The 22927-nt window shown below is 40.2% G+C and overlaps 1 protein-coding gene across 3 annotated transcripts in view; it reads right to left on the reverse strand.

The window, feature by feature from the left end:
- MAST4 (microtubule associated serine/threonine kinase family member 4) overlaps positions 1-22927 on the reverse strand; it is a 403649-nt gene that overhangs the window by 226019 nt on the left and 154703 nt on the right. Inside the window, exon 1 of one of the 3 annotated variants that reach the window (XM_074995488.1) lies at positions 4150-4167. The exons of the other annotated variants lie outside the window; for them this stretch is intronic. The gene's annotated coding sequence lies outside the window, so the exon portion shown is untranslated. Of the gene's footprint in view, positions 1-4149; positions 4168-22927 lie in introns of those variants that run through there. 3 annotated transcript variants of the gene reach the window in all.

Genomic DNA, 22927 nt, shown 5'->3' on the forward strand with positions numbered 1-22927 from the left:
AACTGCCTTAGTCTCCAGTGTGTGTTTCTTCCCAACCTTTCCACTTATATATAGTGAATTCTAAACAATTTAACCATGCCTCGAGCTCCCTGTTACAGTCCTCCCCCCACCCACGGTCCTTTTTTTTTTTTTTTTTTTTTAAAAAGAAACTACCTATTGGTAGTCTCATCTATTCATGCAGCTTTGACTCTGATTCACAAAATCCTACAATTTTCCCTCTCTGCAGCTGAATTTCCATGACTCTAATCTCCCTTCCTGAATGGCCCAATAAAAACTCAAAACAAATATGACTAAAGCACATTATTCAACTGAAATACTCTCTTCCTCATCACCACTGGCTTCTCCACTATGCTGCGTAGACAGGGTTACTGGCCTAGTAGCTGGGAAATACAGTAGATATAATTAGATCTACATTTTAAACAAAAACTCGTGGCCTGTGACTGCTCATGACATGTACCCCTGACTAAATCTTGGGTGCTCTGGGGCATGGAGGCACCAATCCAAAGGAGCTGCACATACTCAGCAGGAGGGGTAGATTGGGAGTGGCAGATAGCCGAGGACCCCAGCTGCTGCTGGGAAAGGAAGAGGGTCGGTAGCAGCCCAAGACTACCCAAGGAGCAAGAATGCAGCTGGTCTAGGGGCTGCCCAAGTTGCTCAGGGAGACCCTAAAACAGACACATGGACCACTACACATGTGGTTTTCAACCAGTGTGCTGTGGCACACCAACTGTCCAAGTGTGCTGTGAAATTCTGTCAATTTCCCCACACTACGGCTCTTTGCAGAGCCACTGTGGACATGGGGGGTGGGGAATTGCCAACCGCACTCCAGCTGGGTCTCAAGCAGCAAGTCTGCCTGAGTCCCAGCTGGCACGGAGTTCATCAATCCTCACCTTCTCATCCCACCCCCACCCCACCCCATGTGATGGCTTTTTGCAGAATTACTGTGAGGAGAAATGCCGACCCCGCAGGACCCCATCTATGCTGGAAGGCAGCTGAAATGCTATGTCCTGGCCACAATGAGCTGGTGGGAAGCCCACCCCCACTCTCTGCTGTGGCAAGGGGGTGAAAGGAATGGGTTGACAGGGAGAAACAGCCTTCTGGAACTACCTCCCCCACCCACAAGTAATCCAGCAGCTGCTGCAATTTTCAACGATTACTTATTTACTCAACATCCCTACATGGTGTTGAGATTTTGAAAATGGGTCTATGCTTGTTGTCTAAGACAGTGGATTCTGTGGTGGATTTGAAACATTAATGCATTTGACCCTAATTGAGCTTGTACTCACTACTGTGTTGCAAAATTCTCTAGTAAGACCGTAACCATAGTAAAAGTAAGTAAATATGACCTTTCTGAACAATTGATTCAGCTGAAAAAAGTGGGTGTGCCGTGGGATCGTTTGTCTCATTGAAGTGGGCTATGTTACTGAAAAGTTTGGGAACCACTGAGCTGCAGAAGTCAACAGGTCCCAGAAAATAATGGAATCCATAACTTATATGACCTACATTGCTGACTCTCAGTCTTCAGCATGATGTATCTTGGATTTCAGGAAGATTTTTGACACAGTTTGATATGAGTGTCTCAAAAGATAACAAGAACAACGTGGTTTAAATAAAATTACTGAGTTGGATGCAGAACTGGTTGAAAGACTATTCAAAAACGACATTTCTCAAAACAGTAGAGGGGAATACCTACTTGGGTATTGTCCTAGGCCCCATACCATTGATTATATTAATTAATGACAGATAAAGTGGGGAATGTATATATAATACTTGCAGATGACACCAAACTGGGAGCATATTAACAGAAGCATCTGATGTAAGATATAGAAAGTATCTGTCCTGTTCTAGCCAGCACCACTGATACTCAGATGGAATATTTTGTCAAGTTCTGAGCACCTCACTTAAGAAAGAAGGATGTGTACAAACTGGAGAGAGTTGAGAAAAGAGCAACAAAAACTGGTAAGATTTAGAAAACCTGATTTATGAGGCAAGGTCACACAACTGGGCTTGTTTAATCTTGACAGAAAATGACAAACGATTCCAATCAAAGTCTTTAAATGTGTTAAGGGCTACTATAAATTGATCAGTTGTTCTTCATTGCCACTGACGGTAGGAAAAGTAGTAATGTTCTTAATCTGCAGCTAGGAAGATTTAGATTAGGATAAATTTTCTAACTATAAGGGTAGTTATGCACAGGAATAGATTTCCAAGGAAGAGTGTGGAATCTGTCACTGAAGGCTTTTAAGAACAATTTAGACAGACATCATTTGGTATATTTGCCTCTGCAGGAGGCTGGATCAGATGGTCTCCTGATGTCCCTTCCAGCCCTACACTTGAATGATTGACATTTTTCCAATTCAGAGCTCTGGTACAATCGTCTACTCTTCCTCCCTCACTCCTCCAGATATTTTTTTTTGCAAGTTATAGCGCTTCTTCATCTAGCACTCCAAAATCCACTAATTAATTCTGTCTATATTACCAAAACCCTAGTCCAAGCAGTGATTGTCTCTCACCTATTTCCATTCTGTTCTTCACTGGCACATGTCTTGGCTTCCACTTTCACTCATCTTCACTACAATACTTCAATTAAAATTGCCCATGGTTGCCTACGTAGCCAAAGGCTCTGACCAGGTCTAGCAGCTCTTCAAATCCAATAACTGGTTTTCTGGTAACATTAGCATTATTAAAAAGTTTTAGACCTTGTCCTCACCAACAGTGTACTTGATTGCTTGCATAAATTATTTTTGCCCCCCTAATAAGACCTAAGTTTCTAGAGTAACTTCCCTTTCAGGTTCATCTCCAAGCCTCCTTTTAAGTTGTGCTATGCAGCACAACGTGCCTCTATTCTCTCCTCCTTCCAGTCCTTCTGAAAAACACAAGATACCTATGAACCCTACTTTTTCCATATCTATCCTGTTTTCACCCATGTAACAAGAACTCACATCACAGTTTTGGTACTAATGCAACAGGAACCTACTCTTAACAATTCCATTTTGTTCATTTTCATTGTTTCCCTTGCACTTTTCGTGTCTCTATACAATCAGTTTAGCTCTTCAGATGTGAACTTATCTTCCTCTCTCTGAGGATCCAGCATGTCTGGCACTATACAAAAATACGTAGGTAATAAAGGTGTGGGTCCTAGTGAACAAGTGACTTCCTCTCTTCCAATAACCTGCCAAGTGGTTGAAGTAAATTGTGGTACTCAAGATAACAGTACCTAAATTTAGGTACCTGGACGGGCTGGCCAACTCTCAGTACATGCCCCATGATTCAAATTCAGTTCTCCCACTGGTCGACCAGAATCTGAGATTGTTGACTTTAGGATAGAAGGTAAGCCGTAGGTCCTTCTCCAAATGCATGGTATTCTTGTGGGGGAAAGAAGGAAATTAAGGGGGACACTGGGGAGAGAAAGTCCACTGTGGTCTTATTTTTGTCAGATTCTTATAAAAGTAGGAAAAATGTTGCTGTACTGTGCACATAATCTGAAATGTGCAACGTGGTACATTGCATCAATCTAAAAATAAACTACTATCCACAACAGCTATTGCTGATTAGATTTTTGAATGATAATTTTTATATACACCTCTGAATGAAACGATCTTTTAGGAAAGGCAGAATAAGCTTGTCAGTATATCTGATATTGCTATGGAATCTGATCGCAAAAATACTGCTGCCCCATGGTATCTAATTCTCCACATGTATATCAGGACTTGCTAAAAGACTAATCCATGCTATCCCAGCACACCCTTCCCAAATTATTTGTAGAAATATTACAAGAATATTCCATTTCAAATATTGTGAGACAGAAGTATACACCATGGATTTGTGAGTACACTTCAAAAATGTGAACGTAGACATATTGAACAGAACACAGCAAAAGCAATAAAACAGCATTACCATTTTATATGCAAATACTGCACAATGAAAAACCTTACCCACAACTCTTAAAGGGGCAGCAATTGTACATGCATAATGAATATGTTCAATATGCAAATTCATCTTCATGAAACAGTGCTGACCACATTACTCACAGTTGGATAATAATTAATGATCCTATCAAGTGTACAGCAGGTCTTTACTAGAGCTGTCACATTCTTCCACTGGTACAACATTCCATTTTTAAAACTGTCCTTCAGTAAGTCCACTCACTTTTGAAGCCGCTGGTTCCACTAGTCTCTGACGGTGCCGTGTAGAGCTGAAATGGCTCTTCTGAGGCAGCCCTTCCTGACAATGAATGGAAAACAGAAAAGGAGAAGGAGAGAGAAAAAGGGAAGAGGATGGATAGTGGAGGGGATGGAATGAAGGATGGTCAGAGAAGGGAGAGGGAGAGTATTTAACAGAACAGGACTTTCACTGTCTTTTCTAAGAGCACTGCAAAATATATTCTACAGTTTCACCAGAGGAAAATGAAGTTATTTTGCTTACTCATAAGGCTTCTATGTAAGTACTGTATATGGGTGCTTAATGAGATAGCATGAATACAGATGATAGACAAAAATACACACACACTGGAGTTAGAAAAGTGTTGTCTTGACAACTACATTATATTTGCAGATTTACTCTCAGCAGGAGGGATTCATTCCTTCTTTCAAATGAACTTTTATGGAGTTAGTTATATGTAAAAGACAAGTATTCTTGCTTATGGACAGGAATCTGAAGGAATGCTCTGTTGGAAGAAATGCAGGTACATCGTCTGAACCACAGGCACAAAAAATTATCTAGGTCATTGGCTCACTTGCTTTGTAGACTGATGGCAGACATACCCAGCTGTTGGACTATCAAGAGCTGCTGCAGTTTTCACAAGCACAGGTGCCCTCCAGAGACTGAGGCTTCTAACCTTTGGTACCCTATATTCGCCATTCCTCGTGGACTCACTAACAGACGGCAGTAAATGTGGGGGTTGGCCCCTCAACCAAGTGCTTCAGAATAGGCACCATTTTATTTTCTAACCACTTCTCATGCTAAGATGGCAGCTTTCCTTTCAGAGACTACCTCTGCATACCAATTCAAAATTGCCTAAGATATAAGATTTGAGAGAAAAAACAGATTAAAAGAACAAAAGATATGTATATCACATAATCTGCAGCTCTGAAAGAGTAACTAAGCAAAAGCATCCTTCATTAGCTTTGATAAAGAAATAAAATGTTTTACATTTCTGTTAGGCTCATCCATCTTTCTCCCTTCTGGCACTTTTGGCAGGTAAACTTACCAGGGCCATATGATATCTTCTGTTCTCCCTCTTTCTCCCCTTTGCTTAACTCATCATGCTGATACGCTCTTTTCAGGATTCTTTGAAATGCCTGTCTGACCATACTGAATCCATCCCAATGAGATATTCTTCTGGGTGTCTCATACCGCGAGCATCATCAATAATACAAATCCATTCAAGACTGCACTAGCAGATATGAATGAACAATTAATTCGGTAAATTCTTTCATACTTGACAGCCCCCAGTCTGGGAGGCGGCTGGATATTCAAATATTCTGGATATGAGAGAGGTATACCTAGCAATGCATAATACTAAAGTAAAACAAGATTCGGTATTAAAGTACTCTGCACACATTTTTGTTATTTACCAACCACAGTAGTATTGTACATTGTAAACTTATATTGTATTTGCTGTATTTATTTGAATTTACTTTCATGACACTGCACTGCACTTATGAAAAACCGAACTAAAATTTACTTTTGGTTAAAATGCCAGTTATTTGAGATTTCCCAATGACAGACTGTTGGATATCAAAAGAGTTTACTGTATACTATACATTTGCAATAAAAATTGTAAACAGTACTATTGCAATACTAGTAATTAAAAATGCAGAGATACAGTAAAATTAGCTTACAATATCTTCTATTTAATTGAACACTGGTGCTTGAGGAAAAGTAAGTCTAATTAGATGAGCATGAGGAGGTCGATGACACTGGTTTCTTTGGTGCACTCTTACAAATCTTTCTAGGGAATTCTGGATAGTCACCTTTTTCTCAAGGTAAATATCCTTGTAACGTGTGAAGGGCATTTCTGACAGCTGTGGAAAGTGAAGCAAATCTTGAAGACCTGGGGTCTTGCTCCTCAAATAGTGACATGGTCCTCTGAATGACTTTTAGTTGCTAATCTTTTGCGCAGAGACATCTCAGCCAACAACTCCACAGCCTCCTCTTTTACAACCTTTCATGCCTCCATTTATGGAAGACCATCATTAGCGAGATCCTCTGCATGCAAGTCCAAGAACTCCTCTATATCACTCACCTCCAGTTAAACAGAGTTCCTTTCCCACCTCACAATTACACTTTCAGCAACATTCTTCAGTCTTTAAAACCCCCTTAAAATAATTAAGCTAAGGGCATTTTGTCCAAACCCCATTCACGATGATCTGTACGACTCAATGCTAAGACTCTCCAATGTTCTTTAGTGCAGCACCAATGTTGTAACCCTTCCAGCAATCTTTGAGCATAGAAGCACTAATTGCCCAAGCAAAGGTTCTACAGGTGTAGAAATCCTCAAATGACCTTATAATTCCTCAGTCCATTGGCAGCACCAAGAAGGTCATGTTACGAGATAAAAATGCAGTCCTGATACCCAGATAAAAGTCACCCAGGGGAACCGGGTGCCCTGGTGCATTGTATAACACAAGCAAAATTTTGAAGGGACACTTTTTGACACAATACAATTTAACTTCAGGGATAAAATGATGAAAAAAACAGTATTCAAAAATTACCAAAGTTACCCCAGCCTTGCAATTCAAACTTGCAGAGAAGCTTTCATTGTACCCTAACATACTCTAGTGTTCTCAGAATGGTAAACTAGGAGTGGCTTAAGCTTAAAATCCCCAGCAGCCTTCTCTCCAAGCAAAAGAATAGTAACAGAGAGGTAGCCATGTTAGTCTGCACTACAACAAAACAAAGCAGTGGAAAAAGTAGCACTTTCAAGACTAACACAATGATTTATTTGATGATGAGCTTTCATGGGACAGACCCACTTCTTCAGATCAATCTCATTTCCAATACAGACTGACATAAAAATACAGAGGACCAAAAAGAAAAAAAAGCAAGAGAGTTAAGCAGTCTTTTGCAGCTTTACAACCAGACATTGTTGTCTCTTCCTTGGAAATGTAGGTTCTGTCAAGCATTTTTTTTCCAGAACAGTCCAGTCTCATCAACACTAAACATTTGACGAGCACTGCAGTTTTCCTCCTCAATTTCAGCAGCAAATGTCTCGAGAAAGGCAGAGGCTGCTTTTTTGACAGCACTAGCCATATCTCCATTCACCTTAACATTACGTAAATTTGCCATAGCTTCAAGCCTGTTAAGCCACCCACATCTTGTCATAATGGTTCTACATCACTAGTACCTTTCATCTAATTTCTTCAAATCCTTATAAAGATTAAGAGCATTCTCTTGAATCAACATAAGGCTAACGGGCACTTACTCTGATGTTGGTCTTCAAGCTACAAAATCAACACTTTTCCATGTCAGAAAGGATCCCACTTCTTTTTTTGTTATTGCAGTTGAATGCATAGTTGTAGATCCCTTCACATGTTCTGAAGTTCTGGCTTTATCTTTGATGATCATGGCAATCCTAGAACAATTTAAAACTAAGCACATACCTGATTTGTGACCATGTTTCTCCTTTCTCTAGGCATTTTATTATGTTTAATTGCCCTACAAATATTATGCCTTTCCTTTACCTTTGTACAGTTTTATCACTACCACTACTTGGTTGCTCGTTCACCACGATTAAAGTCACTTTTTGGCTCACTAATGGAAAGAATGCACACTGTTTTTCCTGGGAAGGCAGGAAGCAAGCAATTGAGGAGAACATGTACCCACAGGGCAAGACCTATCCTTCATCCCCCCAGCCACTCTTCCTCCCCTGCAGGCTCTGCAACAGCTCTTGCAAACCCCTAGCTGCCCCCACCATCACCACCAACACTTGTTCTGCCATGGCTCTTTCAATCCCCTGGCTAGCTTCAATGGTTCTTACAATCCCCCCAAACTGCTCCCTGATGACTCTTGAAATCCACAAGCCACCCACTCCACATGCAGGATGCACCCAGCCCTCATGTACCAGGAGGCAGTGAGCAGCAGGAGAGCAGGCAGGGATCCGGGACTAGAGAGTAGTAGGACTTTGAAAAGGAATGTGCCACTTCTCTCAGCCCCCAGCTGCATAGTGCCCACTGCTCTGCCAAAGCCCTCCAGACTGTTAACCTGATGCTCACTACCTCCCACTCCTTCTGCCTGCTAAGGTGACGTTTGTTTGTGTGCATGAACACTTGGAAGTCAAACACTGATGTCTCAGGGAGTTCCTGTATTTAGTTACAAACAGATATACTTGTACTTAATTAACCTAAAACATTGAAGTTGGAAATGGTTACAAGAGAAATAAAGAAACACTATTTAGTAACTAAACTTAAACAAGCTAGACATGGTTCAGGGTGAAAATTTTTAATCAAACATTCTGTGCAATAGAGCTGACCAAATTCTCTGTTCAAAACTTCTCCCAAGTTCCGAAAACTAGATCCTTTTCTTCACACATGAAAGAGAGAGAGACAGCATGCATGTGGGGTGTTTGCCCCTCCCTTTTATAGTCCAGTTACCCTCTCAAATACATTTTCCCGAGCATTACCCTCTACATGAAGCTCCTTCCTGCTGTAGGGATGGATATAAGGGCATCTTGTGGTAGAAAAGGTTCCACTCATTTCTTAAAATGCCAACTTACCTGTTCACGCTATACTCCAGTGACAAAAGAATGCCATTGTGACCAGTGATTGCCACTTAGCTTTGAGATGTCATCTTGTCCTTTGTCTCTGAAAAACTGGCATACCCCTTCCCCAAAGTAGGCTATTGAACACATTTTTGTCGTAACTTCATCTTATGTTTATAATTTTACATATAATGTTGTTACATATCGTTCACTATCATACTACTGATCAGCAAGTTACTAGTTTCCAAATGACATCTCACAAGGCATGTTCTGTACAAAGATGCTGCAACTGTACACTAATGTGTAGGAAGTGAATGTAGAGGTGCATTTTTGCCACACCTAGATATTGCTAATTCAGAAGGTGGCATTTTTCCAACTAAGTCAATACTGAACTACAGCCCCAGACAAGGGCCAGAAAAACTCTTCTGCTGGAGATGAAGTGGTCTAGACAAGATGTCAAAACTTGAACATTGGAGCACTGTAAACTTCACAGGGCTCTTCAGAAGAGTAGAAGTGAGAACCTGGTGTCCTAGCCAAATTCCAGCCATGGCAAGTATATTCTGAGGTACTTAATTTCCCCACTTTCATTTGGATGTGGCAGTCTTCTTCACCCGCTTCTAAACACAGAGTAGTATTGCTCAGAACTAGGACAGTTGCTATATTTCATGACTATATTGTATAATGGTCAAAGTGATCCCTTATTTACCTCACACAAACAGCGAATTACTGAACTAAGTGATATGTAAAGTTCTTTGAGAACCTTATATAAACATTTCTGTAGACATACAAAAAATCATAAAACAGTAACTGACTTCTGCCCTGAGATCACAGAATTAAAAACACACTCTAAATGAAACTATAAATGCACCGAATTCTAGGTTCCTGCAGATTGTTTTTGGTCCTCTTACATGAAGGTGAAATTTGTTTTTAATATTAGTTAAGCACCTATAGTTAGGGAGGAGTGGATATGATGCTTTAATTCTAATACTTTAGACTGAAATCAGAAGATGGAAGGTTACCATTCCCTATGACATAATTTTAAGGTAAACAAAAATCTTGGGATTCCTTTCTTATTGGGTCACCTGGGTCCTAACTGTTTCAATTAAATCCTTCACATAGGAAAAACAAACACAAGATTAACAGATTTCTGCTTGTTTGTTTGGGGGGGTGGGGGATGCTTTATTCTTCAGTAACAACAAACAGACAGAACACTTCAAGGCAGCCTGAATTAGCACTCCTGAATTTCATAAATGAAATTAGAATGAAGAAATGAAGAAACTGTTTTTTCCACTAAAGGCAAGTATAAAAAACAAATCCAGTCTAGCCTAGGCCACCAGCTGACTTTGGCACCCTTTATTTATTAGACATGAAAATCATGACATCCAAAACATAACTCAATAAATGTAACTTCCATGCCCTGCATAATTATTTACCTACTACAAATGTATTTCTTTGGTGCTCAGTTTTCTTACAGGCGTCAGTAGCAGGCAAGAGATTGTATAAGCCATTTCAGAGCTATAATGAGCAAACTCAGGTTTCTGGGTAAACTATAGGATTCTAATATCAATGAATATTATGAATAATACCTCAGGGAAACAGATTCAGCAGCAGTCCCACCATTACATTTGGCATAATATTAGACTCTAGCTTTGGCATATTATAAATTCACATTGCTCCCCATTGCACTGGATCTTTAGTTTTCTATTTGGAAAGAAAAACTCCTGCATATACCTTGCCAGAGTGCACTGCTCATTCTGACCCTAGCTGTATTACCAAGTAGCTTGACTTGTATATATAATCAGCAGACAGAATAAAGTCATGGATACCAGATTCCAAAAAAGAGAGGCCTACATGAAGACTGTAGCACCCTTCTAAAAAATGTATGTATATTCTGGGAAATACATAGAAATACTTTACACTTAAAGAACAATGCATGTAAATATTGCAAAGAATTTTGCAAACATTAAACGTATTTTACATGATGAAATCGGTCAACATTATTAGCGCCAGTAAGTCCAGAAACAGCTACCCCTCTGAGACCTGATAAGAGATCAGATTTTCTCAGCCTTTTATCAATTTTGTTGCTCTTTTCTGGATCCTTTCCATTTTCTTCCACCCTCCACCCACCCCACGCAAAGTGTGGCACACAAATCTACATGCAATACTCCATCTGAGACCACATCAGTGCTGAATAATAATCTTGCAACTTGTTAATACAATCACAGTACCTTTCTTAGCACAGATTGGACCTCCATGGTCCAGCACCCTTAGCCTCTGACTGGGCCTGAATGATGGAATTTACTAGACCAGGGGAGGTCTCCTGCCTCCAGCTCCCAAGCCTGATGCCTGTCCCCAGTTGCCAGCTCTGCTTCCAAATTTGGGCTCCCCTACCACCAGTCTGGCTGGGATGCTGGTCCTTGTTGGAACCTGTCTGCTTAGATTGTGAAAATGCAAGGATACAACAGAAGGGCCTGGTGAAGAGCCAGGTCTACAAGTTAAACCTCCCAAAACTGGAATCCTTTCGTCCGGCAACATCCATCCTCCGGCAGGACCATGGATGTTACTGGACGAGAGACCCAGGTTGGGAGGTTAGTAAGGGGAGGCCCAGTCGCCTCAGGCAGGGAAGCACAGTGGGGCTTGTATCCCTGGCCAGAGGTGACAACCAGTCAGAGAAGGTCTCCATGGAGCTAAGACTACACCTGACACCCACAGGTCTGGGACAGTGCAGGCAGCCTGTCTGAGGCTGCATCAGGCACGCACAGGGCCAGACCGCATTGACAGTCCAGAGCCAGCCTCTGGGCTGGGGCCAGCACCTGCAGGGCTGGGGCAATGTCCAGCACGCTAGCCAGAGCTGGCCTCTGCAGGGCCTGGGCCATGGGTACAGCTCTGGGGCCATGTCAACAGTCCAGCCTGGTGGAGCTGGTGCCCATGTGGCCAGGGCTGGGATCAGGAACCAGCCTCCACAGCCGGCAGCTGTAACTGGCCGGGTCAGTTTTGGACCAGCAGGGGCCAGGCTCCAGTGGGAGGTAAGGGAGCCCCAGGGCTGGAGGTGGGGGTAGGGTGAAGAGGAGCAGGCAGCAGACCTCCCTTCACCCGGCAAATTCCATCACCCAGGACCATCCCAGACAAAGGAGGAGAAACCTGTAGTAGATACTTACAGAGTTAATGCTGACCAGCCAGCTGAAATGCAGCAAGAATATAGCTAGGTGATGAAACAAAGTCTATGTGATATTTGTTTGTTCAATTCACAGTGGCGGAGGAAACAGCCTTAAAATTAACAAACCCAAAAAAGCGGTCCTGTAGCACCGCTGTGTTTTGTGAAGGCAGATTAGCATGGCTACCTTTTTAAAATTAACACTTCACTTACAATGCCACTGTTCTCTAGAATTTCTGTCCACTGAGGAGTTCACTAGCCTGAGTTCATGCCAACGTACAGGCAGCGCAGCAGCTAGACAGGAGAGCTCTGAACCTTGCTTTTCCTGAACATCTGTATGGAAATGTAAAATGCATGTAACATAAGGGAACTTGTTTCTCTGAAAGGCCAGTATAGAGATTTGTTTGGGCCATAATTTATATCTAGCTGTAAATTTAGATTCTGGCCAGAAATGTTACTTTGCCTTCAGCAACAAACACGTTGCACCTCAGTCATGCTTACTGTGAACAACTGCACATCATTCAGCTGTACTGTATTAATAGACTTCTGAGAATTATTTTTAGTAGGTCCCCCTCACTAACTAGCACATTTGAATGCTTTAGGATTCCTTTAAATGAACTTTATACATATTCTGTTGAATACCCTGAAACTACCCCCAAAAAAACTGCTGGGTCAAAAGCAGACATGGTCAACTCTCAACACTTTTTGTGCTAAATGAATAAGCCCAAAAGCATTTCATAAAATAGTAACTTCCCCAATTCAGCAAGATACCTAAGCATGCCAACAGATCTGCTGATTCCAGGATCTTTCGTAAGCAATGCTGGTGGAATACATTGAGCTTGCATGCTACTCGACGTTATTTTTCCATGTTTCGCTAGCATTACTGGCAACTGGCATGACGATGGTGTTATACAGTCGAACTTTTGTTGCAGAGTTGATTGTTGGTGCAGGCCAAATTGGGCGCAGTCTTTGGAACACTGCTGACGCCTTACCAATTCTGCAGTTAACATCTGCCTCAACACCTCCGTCGTTAGAGTGCTGCTAAGATAGGCGAACCACTGTACTACTTCTATGGGTTGGCGTCCGACCACTAGCAGTGTGTTTGTCTGAGTGTTCCCAACCTGCATCAACTTTGTTCTACCACTATTTATCCTCAGCCCAATTTTGCCGGCTTCTGCTTCCAAATTTGTCATCATGCCTTGCAAGCATTCACTCGTTTCTGCTAGCAGTGCAATATCATCTACAAAGTCCAGATCTGTGAGTCGACGCTGATCTTTCCATGAGATACCTAGATGTGCGTCGCTCATCGCCTTTCTCGTGATGAAGTCCACCACCAGAAGGAACAAGAATGGAGACAGGATGTACCCTTGACACACTCCGGAGTCGATGCTGAAGAAATCTGTCATCCCATTATCAGTCCTCACGCAGCAACTAAAGTTTAGATAAAGATTTCAGAAGATGCTGATGTAGTGTTGTGGGATGCCGTATGTTTGCACTATGTTCCATAATGATTCTCTAAGAATGCTGTCAAATGCCTTTTTAAAGTTGATGTAGTTAATTAACAGCAGCCATTGGAACGTGATACTCTGCTCAATGATGTTACGCAACATGAAGATCTGTTCACTACACGATTGCCTGCAGCGAAATCCGTCTTGTTCTTCACGCAGTGTTTTATCCACCACACTCTGCAACCTCTTGAGTAGGATGATGCAGAAGACCTTACCTGGGACCAAAAGGAGCGTGATACCTCTCCAATTGTTACAATCAGTGACGTCCCCCTTCTTTGGTAACTTGACAATCATTCCCTTCCTCCACTCGCCTGGGACGCACTCTGTTCTCCAACATACATTCAACAGCCCTGTCAGTTCCTGCACCACAGAGTTTCCACCATACTTCAATAGTTCAGCTGCAATTTGGTCTAGGCCAGCAGCCTTGTTGTTCTTTAGCGCCTTTATCGCTCTGTGTGTTTCCTCAATCATGATCATGTTGAGGTCTACTTCCAGCTCATCAGGAAGATCAAAGTTACTGAAATCGTAGGTTATGGTTGGGTTCGGTTGATTCAGTGTTTCTTTGAAGTGTTCTACCCAGCGCACATCTTGCTCTTCTTTACTGAGTAAGATCTTCCCATTCTTGTCTTTGATGGGAGCATTGCTATTGCTTCTTGCTCCTGTTAACTCCCGGACAATACGATATAGTGTCTTGGTATTGCATTTCTTCGCTGCCTCTTGTGCTTCAGCACCTTTACGTTCTAACCAGTCTTTCTTGTCAGCGCAGCAGCTTTTCTTGACTCTATGATCCAGCAACTGGTACTTCGCCACAGCTTCCGCTTTCTCACCTGGCAACTTTGCCTGATCTCTTTGCCTCTTAAACCTTACATTCATCAATCAACTGCCAGGTCCTGTCCTGTATCCAGCGTTCTTTTTGCGTGCCTCTCCTTCGACCAATCATCTCTTCTGCGATCTCAGTCACTGCTTTTCTGAACTGTATCCACTGGTCTTCGAGTGAAGTTTCATGTTGCATTTGTTGAAATTGGTTTCTAAGTTTAAGTTTGTACTGTTCAGCTATGGCTTGGTCTCAACTTTTCAACTGCATAGGGCCGAGCTGTTTGCCTTTCTTGTTTTCTTTTAAGGCGAAGACTGAGCGATGCCATCAAAAGATGGTGGTCTGACCCAACAGCAGCTCCACGGTATACTCTCACATCTAGTAGAGCTGGTCGCCATCATTTGCTGATGCAGCAATAGTCTATTTCATTGTTAGTGATACCATCAAGCGACCGCCATGTTTTCTTGTGGATATTCTGGTGTGCAAAATAGGTGTTTCCAATGCACAAGTTGTTCATGCTACAGAATAGTAGTAAGCGCTCTCCATTGTTGCTCGTTTGCGCTGACGATCAGTACGGGCCAATGAGACTAATTACGTGCTTAAATTTACAAATGTAACCAAGAACCTTGCTGAAACTTGGACCTATACTGCAAATGTATAGTGAATTCTGAATCACATATTTTCCCAATTGATTTAGTTCTATTTTTTCAAGTCAAGAATCTAAACATTTTAAATAATTTTAGGAACATAGGTTTAGAGATGTTGGCCTTAGTCTGCATATACTTCCCCTAAGTTAAATTTGAAAAGTAACATGTTCACTTGCTAAAATAAAATTCAAAAGAAAAACAAAATCCAGGTGGTCCATACTGAAACGTGTATAACTGTGACACTCTGTATACCAAAACAATACCCTAGCGCACTAATGATGTTATGTTTTGTACAAATATACCTCAAGTTATTCTAAAAGTCTTCATCTGCTGAATATTAATATCCTGTTGGATTTTATGTGTAGTTACAAAGTTTTGCTAAGTGTATGTTACTGAAATATGTTGAGAGATTGGAAACACCCAAAATAGCCTTTTATATACAACAATGGAGAGGCCAGACAGTATTGACTACCCATTAAAGAGGAATACACGCACTTAAGGATTATTCCAGTAGTTGAATACAATGGAAACCTCTCACAGATAGCAAAAATGGAAGCTGTTTAACTCATATCACAGCAAAGGAACTTTCCAGCCAGAAGATAAGAGAGCACAGTGACATCAAACACCTGGACTTACCCATTCCATATCTGCAAATAAAGCACCAAGGAATCTTCAATGACTACATATGAGAAGGGGATCTTACCTGAAAGATGATTCTTGGAGAAACCCCTCATCTCCAGACACCACGTTGGGACACAAAATCAAGTTAGATACACAAGTACCAGGACTGCATACTAAAATATGCTACTTCCTGCCACACCCTCACTGTTCTTTGGAAATTCCTCAAGCAGATTCTGAACAAAGGCAACTTTGCTTATCTCTAGAGAACTAACAGAAACATTAGCCCATGGTGATGTACAACACAGGAGCAGGTACATCACATCCACAGATAACAGAGTTGGTCCAGGCCTGCCAACAACCATGGGGATTGGGGCAAAGGGGCAGTTGCCCCCAGGCCCAGCCTTTCAAGGGGGTCTGGAGCTCCAGCTGCTACTTCTGCCAAGAGCTGAGATCTGGCTAAATAATAAAGTCATTCACATTTTCACAAATAAAATCTTAATTGGTATTGCAGTAGGCCTAGAATCCTATCAGGAAGGGAGGCCAACATTGTGAGAAGCCCTTTACATACCAAAACAGATCCCCATGCCCCCAAAGGGATCTAGATCTAACTTGGGAACTTGTAAAGAAAGTAGCAAGTTCACTTAATTTTTTGCTTATTATTGTGACACCTGGCCAAAAAGGATTAAGCATCCTGCACATAAAAATGACTGAAATTCAACCTTTAGGGACACACTGGTAGACAGTGTTTGTTTTTGTATGTCTGCATATATTGTTAGAGGTTAACAATGTAATCAGACGGTTCCTGTCTATATTGTATTCATCTTTTTCAAGTGTATAGTAAATCATCTGTGAATTGTAGGAACCAACTGCCTTATGTTAATCTGTATAATTTATTAAGAGTGAAGCTTGGGAGATAGGTAACCTGGGAAACTTCTAAATAGACCTATTGTTCACCTAAAGACTCTGAACTGTGAAGAAAGCCTAGGAAACTGTATAAAAGACCCTTGGGCTCTGATCTGTTTTATTTCAGATCCGCATAACGCAGTGTTTCCCAACTAATTTGGTGATGAAACACTTTTGGGCTTGGAATATATTGACAGAACACATACATGCTGGTCAGGGTGTATGTGTGGAGGATTTCATAACGAAAAACTGCCACACACAATGCTCAAAAGTTGATTTTAAAAAGTTAGGTTTTTGTGTGTCTTAATTTACAAAGAACAAAAAATAACATGAGAAAATCATCTATACATGAAAAATGTACAAAAAATTAATTGTTCATTAATGTCCATCTGATAAGAAGATGGTTAGCAACCCTATAATTAAGTATAGAAATTAAAAATTAAGTATAAAACCAAAACTCCAATATAACAGTCAAAAGAAGGACAGTTAGTGTCATTCCTTTGTACAAAAATAGAAAGGACAATATTGTTCAAAAAAAAGACTGTCCTTCCTTAAAGCTTAAACACATTTTTCATGAAAAAGAAATGCAAAACAAACTGGCTGGGTCTATATGTGCCCCTTCCTTTCAAAAGGGGCATGTTAATGAGCAGGTTCGAAAGATGCTAATGAGGTGCCATTAGCATAATGGCAGCCACAGCAATTCAAAAGTGCAGCTTTTCGAATCACGCGCCGCCCGTGGAGACGAGACCTTCCAAAAGGACCCTCCCCCCCATTTTCAAAAGCCCTTCTTCCGATCATTTGACAGGGTTTTTTTAAATATATGGAAGGACTATTTAGTATGTTTTGATCACAAATCTACTTGATATTAAGAATGAAGTTAGAAAGTTGGATTCTCATATCAGGTGCAGCATCACAATATTTCTGAACACTACTCATGCCGAAATAATCCAAAACACAAGTTGCACAATAACTACCCTATTATGAATGCATTATAAATATTAATATAACTACAATCCAAATACTATGCTAATACCTTAGTACTTTTGATACATATATAAATTTAATATTTTAGAAGAACAGTATCACCAGCATCAAAATTTTTTCACAGAACACCTATTCATATCACATGGAACAGAAGTGTTCCAAGGAACACAGTTTGAGAAACGCTGGCTTAAAGTTTCATACAGGAGAAGCTTAAAGCATAAGGACTGATTTCAGTCCTTAACTGGAACATACTGAATACAATGTTGGACAATGGACGATAATGTGTGGACTAAATTCTAAAAGAACTCTTTTCAACTACAAAGCTCACCATCTCCGCTAAGGATCTAATCTCAGAATTGTACATATACTGATCTTCTAATCAATTCTCTCCTTTGTTTAATTTAGTTTAGTTTAATTCTAATTTTAGTTTAATTAATAAGAATTGGCTAGAAGAATTTATTTGAGGTATGACTTGAAATATTCATTAATCTGGAAGATATTGTGCCTGATCCTCTGGAAACCGGCAAACTTTCTTATACACGGGAAAAGATCTTCAGTGATCCTCATCATATTCGACGTGAGTGTTTAGGTGGAAACCTAACGCTGGGTTGTTTTAGGGAACTGTGTTGACTTCTAGTAACTAGCAAAGTATTATAGTAGCTGTTTTGTGCCAAACTGGTAAATCAGAGTATTAGACTAGCCACCAGCTTTGCAGATTATCTGCCTAAATGTTTGCAGTTTGCCCCTAACTGAGTAACCTTAGGCAGCTCCCCTAAAACCAAGGTCACACTTATTCATCCAAAAATTTGCAAGTGTGATTTTTGCCATTTTTTCAGATTTAAAATTTGTCATCTAAACAGGGAGGAGGAAAAAATCATGACTTAGAGGACTGACCCCTCTTGACATTCAAGGTATGCATAAACAGGGGCACTGCCGGGGGGAGGGGGGAGTGCACAGAGGGTCAGTGTTGCACTGCTTCTGGTGAGTACAGGGGTAGGTCTGATCTTTAGCTGTGCCACTCCAGGGGAGGGACAGGAATGACCCCTACGAGTCACCAGAAGGGAGACAGCACTTCCAGAGGAAGAGGCAGGTGGGAACAGAGCTGGTGCCCCCGAGGCCACCAGTCACCATCTGTCACTGTTCACAAGTACCAGAGAGGCTGAAATTTGTATAGCCTATTTAGTGAATATATTTAAAGAAACAAGGATTAGCTGTCTAATAATTCTCAGATAGAAAAACTGGAGAACACAGTGAATTATATGAATGCTTCTGGAGTTGTCAGAAGAACCCTATTCTAATGTTAGTTTACAGAGAACAACAAAAGAAAGTAAATGCTGAACAACCCATGTTTCCTGAAGGTCATAATTTAGACTAGTATGTTGAAACAAGTGCTTAAATTGTATAAAGAAAGAAAATGCTTTGTAAATCAGCTTAAAGTAAAGTCAGATAATTTGCTTTAGAACTGGATTAAAGAACATTTTGCCTGTTCAAACTCTCTGTATAATTTCCAGAAGTAGTGTTCACAAGTTTACGATGCAATGCCTGCATTCTGTTAATTATGCTGTGGTACTAGTATTTTTGAACTTATAATCCTAGTGCTGTTTTTCAAAATAATTTTTGTTCCCACAATTGAACCAATACTACCAAATGGGTGATTGACAAGATTTGTGATTATCCACTGATTCAGACTGATTTTATGCCCAATCAATTTTGTTTATAAATTAATTGGAAAGAAATGCTTATGGCTTTATTATTTCCAGATTCTGAGAGACAACACAGTTATAGCTATTACAATAGAGGTTTTTATCAAAGTTCTATGTAAAGTATCTCCACCGAAGCTAAGTAAGGTGAGTGAAGTCATATTTTTTTATTAGACTAACTTCTGTTGGTGAGAGAGACTCACTTACACAATTAAGCTAGACACTCAATTACTTCATATTACAGACTATCTGGATTTAAAAATGTAGGAGAAAAGTATTTTAAAGTTAGAGCAGTGGGAAAATTGAGAAAAACTGGGTGGGGGGGGTCACAGTAAATGCAGAAAACCGGAACTGTATAGTATATTTTTCAGACACTATAAAGCAAAAACCAGAGCTAAACTCACACAGTCAAGGTTTTTCTCCTATGTAAATTAGTACAGACATTTAAATAAACTCATATACAGTAAGGGAATCAAAATGACAACAGAGTGGCTACAGCTACACACTAGTGTCATTGTAACAAAACATGCCAACTGTTGGACATTTTGTCTGATAAAAGGTTACCATATAGGACAAGTGTCAGTAGAAAACTTAAATCCCTTAAAAATTAATCCCCTGTTCATTCTACAAACCTTATACCGCAGATCGATTGTTTGCTACATTCTAAAGTCTAAAATCAAGAGGTGTAATTTTTTTGCCTGACAATCTTTCATCCTGATTCTTTGCTAAGAATGACTGCCATTTGAAACTGTTTTCTCATGTTGTCTATACATTTGTCTGAATGTATGCATTCTTTGTCTGTACACCTCGTGGAATACAGAGGTGGCAGAAGTTAGTAAGAGAGTGCGTGAGAAGAGTGCAAATACACAATAAAAAAAACTAAATTAAAAATAAAAAGACATTTCCACAGTAAAAGTGAAGGTATTCTCCCCTACAGAGAAAGCGTTCAACTTACTCAGATTTGTCTCTTAATCTTCAACCCTGTTATAACTACTGTAGAATTCAGTGACCACCCTAAAAGTTGTAACTTTGAACAACACTTCTCTCAGTTTTATCAACATTACACTTGAGAATTCATGAATACTAACAATCCAGCAGTCACGAATGTAGTCATCACCTGTAGCAAGCTATTGTCAGTATTAATGCAAATGCCACTGAAGTTTTCTGCTGCTGGAGAGGGCATTCCTAGGGAGACCACTTCCTACAGAGCAGAATAGAAATTTTATTTCTCTGCAATTGTAGAAATGCTCCTTCCCAACAGCAACAGTTCTTACAGGCCTTATCTTCTGTCCCTTTCTCTTACATAGGCAACTTCTATAAGGTGTAGGGTAAAAAAAACCTTGCATGATCATGAAGACCTTCAGTTTGAGTGACATATGTTTGTGGTCTCATGCTACCGGAATAAAAATATGCTTGGAATTTTAAAGGTCATAATTGGCAATTTTCTAACTTCACAAACATGCAGACAACACAGAAAATTCTTAATGAGTCTTGTCCTAACAGATAAAGAGGAACTTATCACAGAACTAAGAAGTAACGTAGCTTACGTAAAAAAGGATAAGTGATCATATTGATAACAAGCAAACAGGATGAAGTTAGATGAGTAAGACATATACGTGGTGCTTTAATATGGCCAATTTCAAAAATGCTGAAAACAATTATAACCCAAATCAGCTGGAAAGTAGAATTTAATGAGAGAAATGTGACTAATATTTGTGAAAAAATTTCGAACTCCTTACTAGATTCCCCTATCCTACAACTGAGGAAGAAGGCTGTGCTGGTTAAAAAAATGGTAGAGAGGGAGAAGTGAAGGCAGCCATAAATATATTATTTTAAAAGGGAAAGTTGATAGTAATGGATATAAATTGGATGTTAGGAATTGTAGAATTTGACAAGAGGCCACAGGACTCAAGGAAAAATTCTTGCCTGCAGAGTTAAGGACAATAAAGAGATTTTGAAATGTATATTGGGAACAAAAGAACACTGATCATGGTTTTGGTTCATCAATAGATGGCAATGATAGAATTATCAACAACAATGCAAAATAAAATAAAATGAAAAAGGCAGGAATACTCAAGAAATGCTCCTGGCCTGTATTCCCTTACATAGTACCACATGGTAAGGGGCATGCTTTTCTTTGCATTAGTATTGGTGGAGGATAGTGAACAGAAGCTACTAAACACAGACATTTTTAAATCAGTAGGCCCAGAAAAATCTGCATTCAGAAGTTTTTCAAAAGCTGGCTGGAGCTCTCTGGATTGCTGATTTTCATTAAGTAATGGAGTTCTAGGGAAGTTCCAGAAGTGCACAACAGGATGACCCAGCCGATTAACAATCCCGAGCAAGATAATGCAGTGCCTGAAATGGGACTACGACAAAATTAATGGAACTCAAAATTAATAATGTTAATGTAGTATACTTAAGATTCTTGTAATCCATTTGAGTTGGTACCACATAACAGTTTCATTAGAAAAATACAAAATTAACATGACACAGATTGAATGGATTAAAAATTAGCTAACTGACTGGTCTCAGAGCATAACTGTCAACTGGGACTGTTATCCTGTGTCTACACAAGTCCCATCCTCTCGAAAGGGGCATGTTAATGAACGGGTTCGAAAGATGCTAAAGAGGCACTGCAATGAATATGCAGTGCCTCATTAGCATAATGGCAGCTGCAGCGATTCGAAAGAGAAGGAAGAAGGGCTTTCAAAAACGGGGGGCGGGGGTTGGGTCCTTTCGGAAAGCCTCCTCTCCACAGGCGGCGTGCAATTCAAAAAGCCGCACTTTTGAATCACTGTGGCTGCCATTATATTCATTGCAGCACCTCATTAGCATCTTTTGAACCTGCTCATTTACATGCCCCTTTCGAGTGGAAGGGGCTCGTGTAGACCCAGCCTTATTGAGCAGGTGTGTTTCTATCAGGATCCCTCAAGGACTGATTCTGCAACCCTATGCTAATTCAAAAATTTTTTAATCAATAACCTGAAACAAAACATATCTATGGACATTTTGCAGACAGCACATAAATTGGAAGAGAGGTAAATAATGAAGAGTACAGGTCAAAACAGTCTGGTAAACTGGTACATGCAAACAATATATATTTTAATATGGCTCAACATGAATGTGTACATCTAGGAATGACATTACACATACTTACAGAGTGACGAACTCCACCACAAGAAGCAGTAGTTCTGAAAAAGATTTTGGGGGGTTTACAAGGGATAATCAGCTGAACACAAGTGTGATGTTTTCAGTGCAAATAGATTATTTTAGGTGTGTATTTGGTGCTCATATGACCTTGGGTGGAATACAGTGCCCAATGCTGGTACTCAGAATTCAAGAAGATTGTTGATAAACTGGAAAAGATTCAGATAAGTCACAAGAATGATTAAGGATTAGAAAATGTGCCTTAAGTGATGGGCTCAGAGTCTCAACCTATTTATTTTAGAGACAAAGTAAAGGGATGATTTGATTATAGTCTGTAGGTACTTGCATGAGGAATAAATATTTAATAGTAGGCTCTTCAAACTAGCAGAGAAACATAACATGATCCAACAGCTTAAAGTTGAAGCTAGATAAATTCAGCCTGACAATAAGACTTGCACTTTTAACATTAAGGTAATTATCCATTGGAACAATTTACCAATAGGTGCTGTGGAATCTCTAAACTACCAACAATTTTTAACTCACTATTGGACTTTTTCTAAATACGTCTAGAAATTATTGTGGGGGAAGTTCTATAGCCTGTATTTTACAGACAAGATTATACAATTACAGAGGACCTTCTGGCATTTAAAGCTCTGAAAAAAGCTGCAGCTGGCTTCTCTCCCTCAGCAGAATTACACAAGTGTTTGCCACACACTAAACTGTGTGCAATTCAGGTCCTCTAACA

The sequence above is a fragment of the Carettochelys insculpta genome, chromosome 5 (genome assembly GCF_033958435.1).
Source record: "Carettochelys insculpta isolate YL-2023 chromosome 5, ASM3395843v1, whole genome shotgun sequence".
In the NCBI taxonomy this organism is placed as follows: domain Eukaryota; kingdom Metazoa; phylum Chordata; order Testudines; family Carettochelyidae; genus Carettochelys; species Carettochelys insculpta.